This window comes from Mus caroli, unplaced genomic scaffold (assembly GCF_978045245.1).
Source record: "Mus caroli unplaced genomic scaffold, Mus_caroli_1 scaffold_5, whole genome shotgun sequence".
Lineage (NCBI taxonomy): Eukaryota > Metazoa > Chordata > Mammalia > Rodentia > Muridae > Mus > Mus caroli.
Window position 1 is genome coordinate 141,058,838 of NW_028227260.1, and position 19,095 is coordinate 141,077,932.

The window sequence follows — 19,095 nt, forward strand, 5'->3', positions numbered from 1 at the left end:
CCTTGAAATTATAAACTGGTATAAAATACTATGTATTGTTTTTTATGTATTTAGGAGTCTGAATATTTTATTTTGTTTTAAAGTTTATTTTCTTTTTAGATTAATTATGTGTGTTTCTCTGTGTGGTATATGAATGTGCATAACAGTGCCTGCAGAGGGCTGAGGCATCTGATCCTCAGAAGATGGAGTTACAGGAGATGTAACTTTGTGTTGCCTGTCCCATGTCCAGTGTAAGAGCAGTGTAAGTTGAGTTCTCTTAACTTCTGAGAAATACCTCTACTCTCTTATTTTATTTTAATCTAATTATAATACAGAAGTTTATATAGTAAGAGGTGAGTCTTCTATTCACTCACTAGCATTCCATTCCTCCCATCAGAAGTAACATCATAATTTGATGAATTTCCTTTCAACTCTTCATTTAATATGTCAAAGGGTGAACAGACACACACACACATTCATTCACAAACACACTTCTACCAAAATTAAAAGGAATATTTAAGAAGGTCTAAGGTAAAAACCCAGGCCACATAGAAAACCTGAGTTTCATGGGAGGAGACTATGGTACTTCAAGAAGGCATGACAGAATAGTCATCTTTCAGAAGAACTGAACCAATGTGTCAGTGAGCCTCTGGGAATGTTGGGTAAGAAAGATATACATATGTTTTAGAAGGGCATGTTCAGGGAAAACCTAAGATTTCTCTTGGAAGTCTCAGCAGTGGACTGACTCTTCAGTTTTCAGGCAGTGATTTCTGACACAGCTTCTCTCACGAACAGTTCCATACAGCATGATCTGGCATGAGTTTTGGAGCATGGCCCTAGATCTCCAATAGAATGTATTGAATGTAACAGATTTGTTAAGGTAAGTCACAATTCTAAAAAGTAATGTTGAGTAAATCAAGGAGGAAGACTACAATGATAACATGACACCCTACACATTAGTCTGGATTTATTTATTCATTTACTTTATTTAACAATATATTTTGGTGGAGCTGGAGAGAGAGTTCAGTCAAGGAAAGCACTCACCTTACATATTCTACCCCAGAATCCATCTGTGTAGAGGAGGGAAGGTTGGTTATGGAGGTATGTGCTTGTAATCTGCACTTGGGCAGTAATGATGGGCAGATATCTGGGGTTTGCTGACTGGTCAGCCTTAGACTACTAGGAGAATTTGAAGCCAGTGAAAAAGAATTTGTCTCAGAAAAATTGTGGAAAGAACCTGTGGTTGTTTTTTATGTCAAAGTCAACCTCACAAATTAGAACTACCTGAGTTAGGAACCTCCCATAAGGAATTTCCTTAATTGCCTTAATCCATGTGGGAAGAGCCTGTAAAAGAAGGGGGCACCTTCTGCTAGCTGCTGGGATAAGAAGGGAGCACTACGGAAGTAAATCATACTGTTTTTCTGCTGCTTATTTCTTCACTGATACCAGAACCATTGTTTCCAGGCCTCTATCATTGAAGGAGGACCAGCAGCAATCCAGGAGCATTCCAAGTTTTATGCACTAGATAGCAACTGCTGAGGTACTCACACAACATAATAGGCTGAGCAACTGCGTAGTTAGCCTCTCAGGTGAGAGACTTCTGTTGTTACTATCTTGTTGTTACTATTTTATTTTGCTATTACTATTTTAATGTAAGCTAATTTAAGAAATACTTTATATATTCATTATAGGAATTCTGTTCCTTTAGAGATCCCTGACCAATCCAGCACCTGAGAAATAACAATTGAGAAGTAACAGGTAAGGTTAACCTGTTTACACTCCCCATTCCCATTTGAAAACACATACCAAAAAAGCAATATATCTTGCCAGTAGGTTCCAGGGCTTAAACTCATGCTGTCAGGCTTGGAGGAGAGTGCTTTAACCCTCTGAACTAACTTGCTGACTTCCATTTTTAGAATCTTTTGTCATATGTAAATTTGAAATGGTTATGTTGTTTGGGACTGGAGCTATAGCTTATTGATAGAGTCTAGCATACACAAAACTTTGGTTGAAAACACAGCAATACACACATTGCCATTCTCTCCCTCCTGTTGCTGCTCTCTCTCTCTCTCTCTCTCTCTCTCTCTCTCTCTCTCTCTCTCTCTCTCTCTCTCTCTCTCTCTCTCCCTGTCTTAGGGTTTTACTGCTGTGAATAGACACTGTGACCAAGGCAACTCTTATCAGGACATTTAATTGTGGCTGGATTACAGGTTCAGAGATTCAGTCCATTATCATGAAGGCAGCAGTATGGTAGTGTCAAGATAGGCATGGTGTAGAAGGAGCTGAGTTCTACATCTTCATCTGAAGGCCTCTAGGAGAACACTGGTTCCTACATGTCTAGGAGGAGAGTATCAAAGCCTGCGCCCACAGCAACACACCTACTCTAATAAGACCACATCTTCAAGTAGCGCTACTCCATGGGTCAAGCATAATCAAACTACTATACCACTCTAGCCTCCCCCAGCCTGAAGGGGGCTGGTGCAGACCTTGTCACCACTGAGGTGGGGCCACCTGTGGTGGAGCTTTTCGACTTAGCTGGCTTCTTTTGTTTGTGTCAACTGCCGCTGTGCTTCGCCAGGATCCTGCTGCCTGCTGAGACACCTTTGAGAGAATTCAAGTTGCACAGTGTCTTCCTTCGGGCTGGATCCAGGCGCCTGGGTGGACTGGCAGGGGGGATGGGCCTACCCCCTATATAAGCTTAGACTGTAAGTAAACTTTAAGGTGCTTTGAACAGAATACTTTTGTCTTGGCATCTTTATTTCTCTCCTTGTCTAGTCTCTTTCAGCCCCAACCTGCCTTTCAGGAGTACCCGGTTCATGTAGGCCGCTGGCGGCTTACAGTTACAGATTGGCGCCACGAACATGGACCTGAAAACGGTGGGGTAGACTGAGGGATCGCTGTCTTATGTGGAGTTCCACGAGAAGGGAAGAATAAGAAGATGGTATCGGGCACAGTGCGCAACAGGTATTTATACTAGCACTGGTTTTAAACTTCATTTTTTTAAAGTGTTGCTGGAGGTGCAATAGGATACGAGCTAAGTTGGAACAGTGCTGACCAGGCGCTGATTCCATTTAGGGTTTGGCAGCAAAATATGGGACTAGAAACTTCAAAACAGGCGGTTGTCCGCAGTCAAGAACTGCATCAGGAGAGAGGATTAGGGCTTAAAATAATAAAATAAAATAAAATAAAATAAAATAAAATAAAATAGAGGAAAATGGATTTTGAAACTCTCCCAGAGACAGAGAGAAATCGGGGGACACCCTGTTTTATTCTCTCTGGCCCCTACAGGAGAAGTTCTCTACCCTCCTTGTATTGTTTATGTTTGGTGCACCAATCCATCCACGTGTCAATTCATGTATGTTTTTGTTTCGTTGTCTGAATGACTGAATATTCTGTGTTTCTTGTTGGAAAATAAAAATGGCTAAAACTTTATCTGCTGATTCAGCAAAGCCTGAGAGTGGCCCACACTTTAGCCAAGAATCAAGCACAGCAGGAGAGCCAGGGCTGAAAAACTGTTTTTAAAGAAAAGGAGTCTGCAACCTCTTAGTTCTAAGGCAAATAAGCTGATAGATGTTTTTTTTCCTAGAAAATTCTCTGCAATCGTGATTATTGTGTTTAGCAAATGGCAAAGTGCTTTTTTATCTTATAACTATTGCTAGAAAATTTAAAATTCTTTGATTGGTCTAAATTTATAAGATTCATGTAGCCACTTAATTTGGTTTTTTACTGGTCTTAAAGGTGTGATATATTCTACATGTCTTCATCATAGAGTATTAGCTTATAAGTTATTGGGTATGATTTAAAAGGTGTAACATTGGTAGCAAGACAGCTTTAAATTGGTAACTCAGGTTTGGAGTCTTTCAAACATGTGGCATAAAGCAGGCCAAAAAACTGGGCCTCTAAGGATACTTAGTTGAGATAATATTTTATGTGATTCTTATCCTAGAAAGTAAACTTATAAAGATAAGATTTAAAACAATGTCTCTTTAATGAAGCATTAAAATTTGCACTGCCATGCATTCATAGGTATAAATTAGCAGCCAAACTTCGTAACATGATAGTGATGTTTTTAATATTGATTTTAAAGATGATAAATTGTTTTAAAATTGGGCTTTGCTTTCCCAAAGTTGTAGGTATAGTCTAATATTGCAAAAGAAACTTAAAAATTCTAAAATCTGTCCTCACTGCAAGAGGGACAAAGCTCAGAGCAGCCTCAGCAGGGCTTGTGTGCTTTCTTTTGTTTTGCAAACAGTGCCTAGGGAAGTTCTTGCCTGCTTTCAGGGGAATTCATTTTAGCTAAAAGAACATTGTTGCTAATCTCTCCAGATGTTGTTTTAAATAAAGTTTAAATTCAGAATTTATAAAAGGTCAATCAGGCTGTAGAACTTATAAAGACATTACAACGTGGCTTGCCTACTTCGTATAAAGTTATTATAGATTTAAAAGTTTGTTTTTTCCTTTGTATCCTGATAATTGTAAAGTGTTTCCTTCTAGTGAACTGGTGATCACTGGAAAAATTTGCATCTAGGTATGGCTAATATAGCTTTACATTATGTAAGAAAAATTTTTATTGTCTCTGCTTCAATACAAGAAGCTAACAGTTTGAATTTTTCAGCATATACTGTCTCCTAAGTATTTTATTAGCTAATGCCTCTAAAGGGAAGTTTACTTCAAATCTTTGCTCTCACACAACGAGCTTTAAAGTTCTGGGGAGTAGCTGTTGCTCCAGAAAAGATTCAGAGGCAATATCTTTTTAATATTTAGGGTTTTAGTTATACTAGAAAATTGTGGTACAGAAAATCTAAGAACGAAAAATTGATTTGCTTCAAAATTTTATTTTCAAAAGCTTCCAGGAGATGTTAATTGGCTAAGACCTCACCTTAAGGTCTTAAAGTAACCTAAACCTTTGTTGGATGTCATCAAGAGAGATACAAATTAACTAGTAAAGAACAAAAGTCTCTGCAGAAAATAAAGGAAGCTTTTATAATTGTTATCAATTATAATCAATGGTAATTAAATATTAGCTGCTTATTTTAGTTATGGTTATTAAATGTGCCCACAGCAATTCTTTGGCAAGAGAAAACATTAATGTAAAAATCATCTTTCTTCACCTCAAAGTAAAGTTTTAACATCCTATTATAAGGCTGCTGTGGTGGTAATAAAGAATTAGAAGATAAATTCATATATTTTAGAAAAACTATAACAAAAAATTGTGTCTTAAAAACCTGACCAAGTGTCTGTTCCTTGTTCCAAACAGCAATTAAATTGGTTATTGCAGAATATTGATATTTGGCCTATTGCATTCCATCATTTTAAATAAAATTGATAATCACTAGCCTAAAGATGAGTTAAAATTGTTTTTATGCATGCTTTTGTATCTTCTATAAATTCATGCATGCATGCTTTCATCCCATTTACTGTTTTTAAAAACAACCCTTCTATGGGAAAAAAATATATGTGAATTGGATCACATGTTTATTCTTTTGAGTCTCCTGCTTTAGCACAGATAATTAAATTGTGTGCTATGGATGGTGTTTTAAAATGTTGAATAATCAAACTTTAATTTGTATATTAATAGTCAATATTATATCTCAGAGCTTACAATTGCTTAAAATTGTTCGTCCCTCAGATACTATAAATTCTCAAATTTGCAATTGTTTATGCATATATAACTCATTAGAAAAAAATGCTATCCTTTCCCAAGACTGTTTTTGGACATTTAACAATTTGTTCTAGATTGCCTGGACAAGACCTCTTAAGGCAATGCCATGCTAGATTTGTATCTCAGGCAGATTACAGGCCTTACACAAAATTAATTGGCCATATAATCTCGTTCTTTATATAATCAAAACAGTAATGGCTTAAGATTATATTTTGGTATTTTTAGAGAATGTGTATGTCAAATTGTAAAAAAATTATTCTTAGTGCCCTTTGTTTCTACCTGTTTTCACATAATGGTGTTAATTCTTGAGAACTTATACTTAATCAGTTGCTGCAAATGGATACTCTTATTTTTGATTAATAAATAAATTATGCACATGTGACTAATAATATCTTTTCAAGCTTTCTAGTTATAACTGCTCTACAAGAGAAACAACTAAAAGTATAGTTAGTCATTGCCTATGTTAAAAAAAAAATTTATATACTCGATGTTCCAAATTAGATTACAACAGATATTGGAACTGCCTATAATGGGCAAGTATTTGTGATGTTTTGTCACAGCAGAATTGACAGCAGTAGTGAAGGCTTTTCAGTTTGTAAATGATGCTTTTAATATTTTTACTGATAGTTTATATGTTGCACAATCGATTCCCTTATTGGAGACTTGTGGTACGTTTAACTTTAATATGCCAGCAGGATCTCTGTTTTCACAGTTGCAAAACATCATTCTTGCCCGTAAACATCCGTTTTATATTGGTCATATACGAACTTATTCTGGTCTTCCTGGACCTTTAGCTGCAGGCAATGATTGCATCGACAAAGCTCTAATAGGAGATGCCTTAATTTCAGATCCTGTTGCTTTGGCTAGACTTGATCATAATAAATTTCATCTCTCTAGCCATACCTTAAGGCTCCGACACAAGATCACTAAAGAACAGGCAAGAATGATTGTAAAACAATGTCCTAAATGTATTACATTATCTCCAGTGCCATGCATTTAGGAGTTAATCCATGAGGTCTTTTGCCTAATCATATTTGGCAAATGGATGTAACTCATTAAACGGAATTTAGAAAATTAAAATATATACATGTTTGTATTTACACTTGTTCAGGATTTCTTTTTGCTTCTCTACATATGGGAGAGGCCTCTAGAAATGTAATTGATCATTGTTTACAAGCCTTTAATGTTATGGGATTGCCTAAACTCATTAAGACCGAAAATGGGCCATCCTACACTGGCAACAATTTTACTTCATTTTGTAAGGAATTTGGTATCAAACATAAAACTGGAATTCCTTATAACCCCATTGGCCAAGGAATTGTTGAACATGCTCATCGCACTCTGAAAAATTGGCTTTTAAAAACAAAACAGGGGCAGTTATACCCCTGTTATTCCCCCCAAGGTCACCAAAAGCACATCTTGCTTTTGTCTTGTTCATTTTAAATTTTTTGCAAACTGATGTTAAAGGTCAGTCTGCAGCGGATTGCCACTGGCATCCAGTTACTTCCAGTTCTTATGCCATGGTTAAATGGCAGGACCCATTAACTAATGCATGGCATGGTCCAGACCCCATCTTAATCTAGGGAAGTGGTTCTGTCTGTGTTTTTTCATAAAAAGAAGACGGAGCATGATGGCTGCCTGAAAGATTGGTTCGTCAAGTGGACACAGATCCCGAATCTTCTAGTAAGTATGATTCTAACCTCGATGATGGCTAAAAATCCTTTTTGCCAAAAAAAGTTAATTTGGAGCACAGCCTCCATTTCCAGAGAATGTACAGCCTTTCTGTTGATTCTCAAAGCTACCTCCCCCACACCAGAAGTCAGAGTCTGAGCTTGATCATTGCTAATTTGCAACTGAATAAAGTACCTGGATATCCCCGAAGAAGCTTTTATCCTGTTGTTTTTCAACTGTCTCAACTTTGTTTTTTTAAGCAGGTCAGTCTCTCCTTACTGCCTGATTTCAGCAAGCGTGCAGCCTTGCCTCCAGCAAGCGCAGGTGGCAGAAATTCATCAATATGAAGAAGCATTTTAAGTATATATTGTGGCTTTGGTCTGATTTGGGAATAAGGTGTGTTATGAGGGCCTGTCAGCCAATGATGGGCAACCAGATTTCAGAACTATATCAATCTAAGACAGAGGTATATGCCAAAAGGCCGTGGTTTGTTAATAATACACTACAGAGCCATGTTTGTGTAAAATAAACACAAACAAGCTGCATATATACTCCTTGACGGATATGAATGGTTTGGGAAAATCTGAGATTTCCCAAGCTATGTGCTGCTGCCAGCTACCATAACTCCCAGGCAGGACTACGGAGCATAAATAAATTTTATGTCTCGATCCAGCTATTTTTATTATATACTTAGGGAGGAATTGTAGCCTCCCCCAGCCTGAAGTGGGCTGGTGCAGACCTTATCAACATTGAGGTGGGGCCACCTGTGGTTGAGCTTTTCCACTTGGCTGGCTTCTTTTGTTTGTGTCAACTGTCTCTGTGTTCACCAGGATCCTGCTGCCTGCTGAGACACCTTTGAGACAATTCATGTTGCATGGCAATTTCGGACTGGATCCAGGCACCTGGATGGACTGGCAGGGGGATGGGCTTACCCCCTATATAAGCTTAGACTCTAAGTAAACTTTAAAGTGCCTTGAACAGAGTACTTTTGTCTTGGCGTCTTTATTTGTTTCCCCGTCTAGTGTCTTTCAGCCCCCGGCTGCCTTTCAGGAGTACCAAGCTCATGTAGGCCGCGGGCGGCTTACAACTACATACCACAATCCTTACACACACACACCAGACATATATTATGCTGTTTAATCTGCAACTCAACTCTTTTGATAGTTGCTTTGTATTGTTTTCCTTAAAAACGTTACAATAGATTTTTAAAAACTCTGTATTTGTCTAGCTAATTTTTTCTCATTTTTATTAGTTCTTTTTATTGGTTATTTTGCTTATTTACATACCTAATTTAATCCCCTTCCCATTCCCCCCTGAAAACCTTCCCTCCATCATCCTCTTCCTGCCTCTACGAGGGTGTTCCCCCACCTACCTACCCATTCCCGCCTCACTGCCCTATCATTCGCCTGTTCTGGGGCATCAAGCCTTCACAGGACCCAGGTCTTCCCTTCCCATTGATGCCAGACAAGGTCATCCACCACATGTACAGCTGGAGTCATGGGTTCTTTGGTTGGTGGTTTAGTTTAGTCCCTGGTAGCTCGGGGGGGGGGGGGAGGGGGGAGTGGTTGTTGGGTTGATATTTTTGTTCCTCCCATGGGGTTGCAAACACTATCAGCTCTTTCAATTCTTCCCCCAACTCCTCCATTGGGGTCCTCATGCTCAGTCCAACAGTTGGCTGTGAGCATTCACCTCTGTATTTGTCAGGCTCTGAAAGAGCCTCTCTGGAGAAAGCTATATCAGGTTCCTGTCAGCAAGCACTTCTCTGAATCAGCAAGTGTTTTGGTTTGGTGGCTGCACATGGGATGGACCCCCAGGTGGGGCAGTCCCTGGACAGGCCCTCCCTCAGTCTCTGCTCCACTCCTTTTCTCTGAATTTCCTTTAGATAGGAGCAATTCTGGTTTAAAATTTTGTGATGCATGGGTGGCTCCATCCCTCAACCAGGGGCCGTGCCTAACCTCTGGATATGGTCTCTACAGGTTCTCTCTCCTCTTTGTTGGGTACTTCAGCTAATGTCATCCCCATTGGGTACTGGGAGCCTCATGCTTTTCTGGCATCTGGGACTTTCTGTTGGCTAACCTCATTTCCCATCCCCCATTGCTACACACCTTTGTTCAGTTTTCTGATCCTCTGTACATCTTGCCTGTCTCATCCCACATCTAATCTTGCCCTCCTTTTGTTCTTCTACCTCTCCTCTGTTCCTCCCAAGTACCTAATGTCCTTAACCTCACATAATCATTATGTTTTCCCTCCAAATAGTTCTGAGGCACCCACACTTTGGTCTTCCATTTTCTTGACCTTAATATGGTCTGAAAATTGTATCATGGGTATTCTGAGCTTTTTTTCCTAATACCCACTTATCAGTGAGTATGTACTATGTGTTTTCCTTTGTGACTGTGTTACCTAACTCAGGATTATATTTTCTGGTTCCATCCATTTGCCTGTGAATTTCATGAAGTCATTGTTTTAATGGCTGAGTAGTAGTAAATGTGTTAGAAATTACAAGGGGGCCCTGGGAAGAGGGGGAAGGGGAAGACCCACACCCAGCCAGTGTTCCACCTATTCTCTGGTCAGTCAGGCATGGGAGAGCTGCCATACACTTTCCACTCATGCCCCAGTGGGCATCTAAGCCTCTGACCCACTCTTTGGGGGTTGGCAAAGGGGAAGCCCTACCTGGAACCACCGGAGCTACTTCGCTAAAGCCACCAGGGTTATGGGAGAGAGGGATGAGGGAAAAGAGGTTCCCAACACCTGCAAGAGTGAGTGCAGTGGACCTTGACTGGAGCAGAGACTCTCTATGGTTTTAGAGCTTTGTTATAGAAAGGCAGGAAGAAAGAGAGAAGGCAGAGAGAGAGAGTGAGTGAGAGACAGAGAGAGAGAGAGAGAGAGAGAGAGAGAGAGAGTAAGAGGGAGAGAGGAGAGGAGAGAAGACAGGAGAAAGGGTATGCGAGTAAGGGGTAAGAAGTAAGAGAGTGAGAAGTAAGAGAGCAAGGTGGGGCTGAACAGCCCTTTTTATGGTCTTTACTGTTGCTAGGTAACTGGGGAGGAGTTTAGCCTGAAAGTCAGAAGCTTGGGCCATTGCCTATGTGACTTCTAGCCATGCTTCTCTTATGGGGGCTGTGGGAGATGGTAACTTAAGCAGGAGCCAGAGTTTCAGGAACATGAGGGAACACCTACAATGTCATGTTCAGGTGTTCAGACCTCTGCTCGACTGGAGACTAGCCTGTCTGTGCATAGCCCAGTAGCCCACATAAATGTAACATATTTTCTGAATACATTCTTCTGTTGAAGGACATCTGGATTGTTTTCAGCTTCCGGCTATTATAAATATGGCTGCAATGAACATAGTGAAGCATGTGTCCTTGTTGTATGTTGGAGCATCTTTTGGGTATATGCCTAGGAGTGGTATAGCTGGGTCCTCAGGTAATTCTACATACAATATTCTGAAGAACTGCCAGATTTAATTCCAGAGGGATTGTACCAGCTTGCAATCCCATCAGCAATGGAGCAGTGTTCCTCTTTTCCCACATCCTTGCCTGTATCTGCTGCCACCTAAGTTTTTTATCTTAGTCATTCTGACTGGTGTGAGGTGGAATCTAAGGGTTGTTTTGATTTGCATTTTCCTGATAACTAAGGATGTTGAAAATTTCTTTAGGTGTTTCTGAGCCCTTCAAGTTTCCTCAGCGAGAATTCTCTGTTTAGCTCTGTTCCCCATTTTTAAAAATTAGATATTTTCTTTATTTATATTCAAATATAATCCCCTTTCCTAGTTTTATCTTCGAAATTCCCCTATCCTCTCTTCCCTCCACCTGATCCCCAACCCAACCACTCCTGCTTCCGGGCCCAGGCATTCCCCTATACTGAGGCATAGAACCTTCACAGGACCGAGGGCCTCTCTTCCCATTGATGAGCGACTAGGCCATCCTCAGCAACATATGCAGCTAGAGCCATGAGTCCCTCCATATGTTTTCTTTGATTGGTGGTTTAGTCCCAGAGAGCTCTGGGGTTACTGGTTAGTTCATATTGTTCCTCCTAGGAGCCTGCAAACTCCTTCAGCTCTTTGGGTATTTTCTCTACCTCCTTCATTTGGGACCCTGTGCTCTGTCCAATAGATGACTGTGAGCATCCACTTCTGTATTTGCCAGGCACTGGCAGAGCCTCTCAGGAGACAGCTATATCAGTTTCCTGTCAACAAGCTCTTCTTGGCATCTGCAATAGTGTTTGGGTTTGGTGGTTGTATATGGGATGGATCCCCAGGTGGGGAAGTCTCTGGATGGTCCCAAACTTTGTAACTCCTTCCATGTGTGTTTTGTTCCCAATTCTAAGAAGGGTCGAAGTGTCCACACTTTGGTCTTCCTTCTTCTTGAGTTTCATGTGTTTTGCAAATTGTATCATGGGTATTATGAGTTTTGGGTTAATATCCACTTACCAGTGAATGCATGTCATGTGTGTTCTTTTGTGATTGGGTTACCTCACTCAGGATGATATCCTCCAGATCCATCCATTTGTCTAGGTATTTCATAAATTCATTGTTTTTAATAGCTGAGTAGTATCCCATTCTGTAAATGTACCACATTTTCTGTATCCACTCCTCTGTTGAGGGACATCTGGGTTCTTTCCAGTTTCTGGCTATTATAAATAAGGCTGCTATGAATATAGTGGAGCATGTGTCCTTATTAAAAGTTGGAGCCTCTTGTGGTTATATGCCCAGGACTGGTATTGCTGGATCTTCTGGTAGACCAATGTCCAATTTTCTGAGGAACCACCAAACTGGTTGTACCAGTATGATTATACCAGCTTGCAATCTCAAAAGCAATGGAGCAGTGTTCCTCTTTCTCCACATCCTTGCCAGCATCTGCTGTCAGCTGAGTTTTTGATCTTAGCCATCCTGATTGGTGTGAGGTGGAATCTCAGGCTTGTTTTGATTTGCATTTTCCTGATGATTGAAGATGTTGAACATTTTCTTTAGATGCTTCTTATTCATTTGGTATTCCTCATTTGAGAATTCTTTGTTTAGCTTTACACCTTATTTTTAAATACGGTTATATGGTTTTTTTGGAGTCTTACTTCTTGAGCTCTTTGTATATATTGGATATTAGCCCCCCCATCGGATTTAGAATTGGTAAAGATATTTTCCCAGTCTGTTGGTTGCTGTTTTTTATTATTGACAGTGTCCTTTGCCTTACAGAAGCTTTGCAATTTTATGAGGTCCCATTTGTCTATTCTTGATCTTACAGCACAAGCCATTACTGTTCTCTTTAGAAATTTCCACCCTGTGCCCATATCTTCGAGGATTTTCTCCACTTTCTCCTCTATAAGTTTTAGTGTCTCTGGTTTTATGTGGAGTTCCTTGATCCACTTAGACTTAAGCTTTTGTACAAGGAGTTAAGAATGTATCAATTCATGTTCTTGTACATGCTAACCTCCAGTTGAGCCAGCAGCATTTGTTGAAGATGATGTCTTCTTTCCACTGGATGGTTTTAGCTCCTTTGTCAAAGATCAAGTGACCATAGATGTATGGGTTCATTTATGGGTCTTCAATTTTATTCCATTGATCTTCCTGTCTGTCACTGTACCAGTACCATGAAGTTTTTATCACAATTGCTCTGTAGTATTGCTTGAGGTCGGGGATGGTGATACCACCAGAGGTTCTTTTATTGTTGAGAATAGTTTTTGCTATCCTAGGTTTTCTGTTATTCCAGATGAATTTGCAAATTGCCCTTTCTAATAACTTTTTGTCATATATATTTTACAACAACAATAAATCAGTTTATTTACTGTTTGTGTATAACCATAACCAGTATGCCTTTGGTTATGCCTACATACTTTTAAGAAACTAATTTAATATAAAAACCAAACTGTAAATACTTAAAGTATTCTGGGTGTGGTAGTCTATAATTATAATCCTAGCATGTAGGTGGCTGACCTAGGAGACCAAGGAGTTCAAGGCCAGCTTGGAATATGTGACACGCTGTCTCAAAAAATAAAACCTAAAATTAATACATAGGATTGAAGAGATGGCTCAGCAGGTAAAAACAAGTACTGCCCTTACACAATGCCCTAGTTCCATTCCTAGCATCTACACTGGGTGGCTTTAGCTGCATGAGATTCAAATTAATCTTAAAGATGATATTCAATATAACCAGTAGAAAAATTTAGAAAGGTGAATCTAGGTGCACCCTGCCCCCTGTCCTGTTTTGTGACTTTATTAGTCAGAGATTTCTAGAGTCACAGAACTTATGGGTAGTCTCTGTATAGTAAAGGAATTTGTTGATGACTTACAGTCTGCATCCCAACTCCCAACAATGGTCAGTAGCAGCTGTGAATGAAAATCCAAGGAATGTGAATGAAAATCCAATTGCTCAGTCCCACATGGCAAGCAGGCAAAGAAGAGAGAGTCTTCTTTCAATGTTCTTATGTAGGTCTCCAGCAAGACGTGTATCCCAGATTAAAGCTGTGTGTCACCACATCTTTAATTCCAGATAACCTTGAATTTGGAGATCTCCCTGTCTTAACATTCTGGAATTCATAGCCACTATGCCTCAAGTCTCCATACTAATATCCAAGTCAGAAACTTCTATTTCCCAGCCTTCAGATTAGGGTCACTGGTGAACCTTCCAATTCTGGATTGTAGTTCATTCCAGATATAGTCAAGTTGACAACCAGGAATAGCCACTACAGTGACTAAGTATCATGTAGCTCTGTCTGTGTTTAAATTCACTAAAAGCTGAGGCTGGGATTTAACTCTTGACCTTCCTGCTAATACCTCCAAAGTACTGTAATTATAGGCATGTAATGTCATGCTAGGTTAAAGATGTTTACTTTTCCAACAGTGAATATTGTGATATTAAATAAAGATTAAGAATTGTCAGTCAAAATTCAGCATCTTATTTGAAGCATAAAAAATACACAACATATTACAAAGATTTAGTCTTTAACAAGTAAATATTTCAAAGATTTCTTATATTAACAGCCTATTCATAAAATTTTTGCTTTATTTTAAGTTATAGACACCCAAAACTGCTTTCTATTATAAAAGTATTTCAGAGGAGAAAACCAAATATAAAGGGTAAGATCTTTTTTATGTCACTGTAATGAAATTACTATATGTAATGATTTGATAATATTTTCTTTAAAATTTATTATTATTATACTCCCTGAGTGTGTACATGCACACACACACACACACACACACACACACACACACACACATATATGCATATGGTTGTTCATACAGGACCATTCTGCTGACTCTTGATAATATTTTCTAGAAGAAAGTTCTATTATCAATATAAACAGTGACATATGAAAACAGCAATTGTTTTAATATCTTTCATGGCTTCTGTGGACCAGTAATTGGATGAGGATTCAGCAGGAACTTTCCAGTATTTTCATTGACTTGTAGTGTATAAGAAAACATGACTGAAAATATTTTAAGGCTTAAACTTAGTTTGGTAACTGAATTTATGATAAGTGCTATGCATATGGAGCTCAAATAATTTATAACAAAGTATAATGGTAAAACTAGCTCCATTTCAAACTAAGATACCGTGTAAAACCAGCAAAGTCAGTAGGACCTTATTCTTAGCCTAACCACAGGATGTCTAGACCACAATCCTAAGGTCAACTCTGTCAGCAGTTGTGTCTTGACAACAATCTAAAGCGGAGACTGGTCTCAGAGCCATCTGGCTAATTTCCCAAGTGTTCTTCCCTCTCCTTATTGTGTAACTGTGTACTAGCTAGTTTTGACACAGGCTAGAGTTATCACAGAGAAAAGAGCTTCAGTTGGGGAAATGCCTCCACAAGATCCAACTGTAAGGCATTGTCTCAATTAGTGATCAAGGTGGGAGGTCCCCTTGTCAGTGGTGCAATCTCTGGGCTGGTAGTCTTGGTTCTATACTGAGCAAGCCAGTAAGGAATATCTCTCCATGGCCTCTGCATCAGCTCCTGCTTCCTGACCTGCTTGAGTGCCAGTCCTGAATTCCTTTGATGATGAACAACAATGTGGAAGTGTAAGCTGAATAAACCCTTTCCTCCTCAACTTGCTTCTTGGTCATGATGATTGCGTAGGAATAGAAACCCTGACTAAGACAAATTTGTACCAGCATAGTGGGGTATTCCTGTGACAACTTGACTATTCTTTGGGGAGGACTGTGGAAGGACTTTGGAACTTTGGGCCAGAAGATCCATTCGGTGTTAAGAACTCTGTGGGATGTTGTGTAGGAACTTGGAAGATACTGTTGAGAACAGTGCAGAAAATGGAGGCCTGGCTTGTGAAATTTCAGAGGGAAAATTAAAGATTCTTATCAGGGCCATTGCTATTTTGATTGTGAAGATTCTGTGGTTCTGGTTAGCTCGGGCTGAAGAATCAGATGTGATGAACAAGATACCAGATCTACTAAGTGAAACCTTTGCATTACTGGGACTATTGATGCTGGTTAGCTGGAGCTAAAAAATTAGCGGTGATTAAGAAGAGATCAACTTCATTGAGGTGACATCTTCTGGGAAGTGTTTTCTGAGAGCACAAAGAGGCTGTGTTCCAGAGTTAGTCAAGGTTGTACTTGTGCTGTGGCTGGACTTAGTAATGTGTAAGAGTTACCCAGGTGGTACTGGTTTTGAAGGTATGAAGGGGTCACACAGAGCAGTTGAGGCTTGGCACTGTGAGAGGCCATGGAAGGCCACTGGTGAAGGTGCAGCCTCAGTTACAATTGATGGCCCAGGACTGAAGGCTTCATGCAAAGGAGTTGAGGTTTGGCATCATGAAGAGAGCCCATGAGAGACTATTGTTGAAGCCAAGTTACAGTGGAAGACAGTAGTGTTTTAGAGATGCCAGTACCATGAGATGACCACCAAGAAGAACAGCAGCAGTGGAGTACAGGCAGCTGGAGCCTAGAAGACAACACGTGTGCTACAAATGGCATTGCTGGAGAAGTTATCCAAGCCCTTGGAGGAGCCAGAAGATCATAAGTTGGATCCCAGACATTGGATAGTTGGAGTTTAATTTTTGCTTTTGATTGTCACTGTGTCCTGATGTTTTTCCCTCTTGAAAAAAGTATTTTAATGGATCCCACAGTTAAGAAACTTTTTTTTTAAAGATTTATTTATTTATTATATGTAAGTACACTGTAGCTGTCTTCAGACACTCCAGAAGAGGGCGCCAGATCTCCTTACGGATGGTTGTGAGCCACCATGTGGTTGCTGGGATTTGAACTCTGGACCTTCGGAAGAGCAGTCGGGTGCTCTTACCCACTGAGCCATCTCACCAGCCCTTTTAAAGATTTTTTTGTTTGTTTTTGAGACGAGATCTCACTAGACAACCCAGGCTGCCTTTGAACTTTAAGCTTTTTTTTTTTTTTTAAGATTTATTTATTTATTTATCTATTATATGTAAGTACACTGTAGCTGTCTTCAGACACTCCAGAAGAGGGAGTCAGATCTCCTTACGGATGGTTGTGAGCCACCATGTGGTTGCTGGGATTTGAACTCCAGACCTTCGGAAGAGCAGTCGGGTGCTCTTACCCACTGAGCCATCTCACCAGCCCAGAAACTTTTAATTGTAAAAAGACTTTGGATTTTAAAAGATATTGGATATTTTAAAAAGGATTGAACTTTTAATATGTAAATACTGTGGGACTTTTAAAGTTATTTAGATCTTGGGGATGAATAAGAACTAAGGATTGAGGCTTTCTAGTGATGTGTTTGTTTGTGTGTCAAGTTGACAAGGGGTCAAATGTACTGGCTAGTTTTGTGTCAACTTGACACAGGCTGGAGTTATCACAGAGAAAGGAGCTTCAGTTTGGGAAATGTCTCCACAAGATCCAGCTGTAAGGAATTTTCTCAATTAGTGATTAAGGGGAGGGGTCCCCTTGTTGGTGGTGCCATCTCTGGGCTGGTAGTCTTGGTTCTATAAGAAAGCAGGCTGAGCAAGCCAGAGGAAGCAAGCCAGTAAGGAATATCCCTCCATGACCTCTGCATCAACTCCTGCTTCCTGACCTGCTTGAGTTCCAGTCCTGACTTCCTTGGTGATGAACAGCAGTGTGGAAGTGTAAGCTGAATAAGCCCTTTCCTCCCTAACTTGCTTCTTGGTCATGATGTTTGTGCAGGAATAGAAACCCTGTCTAAGACAAACTGTTATCCTAAATTAACCAGATGCTCCTTCTGCTTCTGTCATCTTGCAAAACTGCTCCTTGCTCATAAAACAACTAACAAACAAACACACAACTAAACCATAATAATGTCTCATATAATGAAAAATCCACAGGGTTGAGACAATTGTAGTTTTGTGTCTTAAAATAAAAAACCAAAAACACCACCCCATCTTCCCCTTTGACTGTAGCTTTCATATTGGCAAGATGAGGCCATTGTTGTAATGTCGTTATAAAGTTGTTTTTTATCTGTTAAATTTAAGTTTTGTTTAGTGGTCTTTCCCTGGTGGTCTTAAACTCTGCAATAAAAGCATGGCAATTGTATTTTCCAAAGAAGGCTACCCACTGTTTACATCCACCAATTCTTTTGGGAATATTTTTTTTCCTTAGGGTTTTTTAGATAGGGTCTCATTGTTGCTCAGTCTAGTCTCAAATTCCATATAGTCAAGATAGGCTTTGAACTACTGAGACTCCTTTCTCAGATGATGCACATAATGAAAATTTACCTAAATAAGAGCCCCAATATTTTCTTTACTTAGTCATAAATGTATGCCTCTCCTTCCAAGGGCTAGGATTAGGCATGCCTCACCATGCCTAGCTAAAGCACGGTATTGACAATCTTATCTTCAAGAGGTGAAATCTCTCTCCTAGACAGTAAATTTTATGGCTGTTTTGATGGCTGTGAGACTTCCAAGGCTTGGTCATGGAAGATGATAACACTTTGCTTTGCTAGAAAAACAGCAGCATCTTGTGACCAGCAGCATCTATATAAACAGAATGACTACCAGACTATGATGGAGTCAAAGAAGCTCATGGAGATACCACATGTAAGAATATTGAACTTATACAGAGAGATCAACCTGGATGGTTGCTCCAGTGCCCCTGCTCCCTACTCTACTAGGACCATTCTGTACTCAGTCCAATGACATTCTTTGACCTGGGATTTCTCAGCTGAACCCTCTTCAAATTCCTGGCTGACAGAAGCCATGCAAGGTACTATTAAAACGGTGACTGTTATCATGTTTTTAAGTGTAACAATGGTGACTACAGAGTATAACATTGTTTATCTACGTTATTTTCATACCACATCTGGAAAAGATTCTCTTATAATATTTCACCATTTGTGAAAGGTTCTGATAAATTGCTAACAGAATCATGTTCAATTTTAAAACAACATTTTTAGCATGATTTGAAAACTATGTATCACAGGCTAGGGAAGCTGCTCAGTGGTTAAACTATTTGCCAGGGTAGCAAAAAGTCTGGAGGACAGATAGATCCCCAGAATCCACAAAAATGCTGTGTAGGCTTGGTGGTCCACCTGGAATTTGAGCCTTATAAAGGAAGAGAAGACAAGATTCCCAGAGCAAGCTAGTTAATAATAGCTGTATAAGTGAGCCCTTGGTTTGATTGAGAGATCCTGCCTTTAAAATAAAAAATGTTTGGTCCCCAATGGAGGAGCAGGAGAAAGGACCCAAGGAGCTGAAGGGGTTTGCAACCCCATAGGAGGAACAAAAATATGAACCAACCAGAACCCCCAGAACTCCCAGGGAGTAAACCACTAACCAAAGAGTACACATTGAGGGACCCACGGCTCCAGCTGCATATGTAGCAGAGGATGACCTTGTTGGACATCGATGGGAA